Consider the following 1301-nt stretch of genomic DNA (forward strand, 5'->3'; position numbering starts at 1 on the left):
GTGTTGTCACAGGCTGTAAGACACAGTCACACTGCTGTGTTGTCACAGGCTGTAAGACACAGTCACACTGCTGTGTTGTCACAGGCTGTAAGACATAGTCACAGAGCTGTGTTGTCACAGGCTGTAAGTCACACTGCTGTCACTCAGGGCCTGGGGCCTTTTCTGAATGCACATGATGAAGGGGCTCAGGAAAGCCATATGCCCTGAATTTGGGGGTTAGGAAGGATCGTCTTCCTCTCCTCCACCTTAATTTCCACACTACTCCTTCTCGTGAGATGCAGGGGTGTGGCAGACAGGCCGCTGCAGCCCAGCAGAGCTGCAGGAAGGCCAGTGCCATGGGCTGAGGCTGCCTTAACCGAGTGACACCTGCCCTCTGCTTCCCGGGAAACATCTGGGGATGCCCCTGTTGTCGGAAAGGCACTAATCATAACAGTGGAGATGAGGTGCTAAGCCATGGGCAGGGTGGATGCAGGACGGACTGGGGAGTCCATTACACTCAGTGTAGGAGGAAAAACTCCTTTTAGATGTGGAAATGAGAGGACAGAACAAAGGAAGACTTGAGAATTCCCCCAGGCCCCCAGGCAACACCCACAGACACAGCTGCAGGCATTGCTCCCTCCCACGCCTTGCTAAGACACCCATGCTTCTACCCAAGGCCTCAATGGTCTATATATACTTCAGTTAACAATTGTCTCGTCTGAGACAATGTCACACTGTGGTGCTTACGGCTGTTTCATTAAAGTGGCTCTCAATGTGAACCAGAGCCCAAGCGCAAATCCCTTCAGCCTGGGAAATCACCCCCTGACCCCACACATCGCAGAGTTCTAATGGGAGGTGTTTCATAACTCTCCTTTTCCCCAGGAGGGGATGAAGAAGACAAAGGTATCCATCGATCGAGCTGGGGTGAAGCAGGGCAGGGTGGGGAGCAAAGAGGGTGGAAAGCTCTAGAACACCCGAAGTGAATCTGGGTTTGGAGCTGTGTCCTTTTACACTTCTTCTGAGAAGCCCATGTGATTGTGTGCAGTTAGAATCTCTGAGAATGGAGGACGAAATAGGGGTCCTGCAACTTGCTTGGCAGCCAGTCTAGCTCACAGGGAGAGAGGCCCAAGCCACTGAAAGAAGTTGTTTCTGAAGCCAAGGCAGAGGGTGCCTGAAGAATGGCAGCCAGGGTTGTGCCCTGGCTTCCACACACATCAGCACACACATGTGCACCTGAATACACACACACACACACACACACACACACACACACACACACACACACATACTCACACTCACACACACACGCACACACACTCACA

The 1301-nt window shown here is 52.4% G+C and overlaps 1 protein-coding gene across 3 annotated transcripts in view; it reads right to left on the reverse strand.

Moving 5' to 3' along the window:
• Positions 1-1301, reverse strand: part of Pcnx2 (pecanex 2) — a 144075-nt gene that overhangs the window by 11464 nt on the left and 131310 nt on the right. The gene's annotated exons all lie outside the window — the stretch shown is intronic.

Source organism: Mus pahari, chromosome 20, assembly GCF_900095145.1.
Source record: "Mus pahari chromosome 20, PAHARI_EIJ_v1.1, whole genome shotgun sequence".
Classification (NCBI taxonomy): domain Eukaryota; kingdom Metazoa; phylum Chordata; class Mammalia; order Rodentia; family Muridae; genus Mus; species Mus pahari.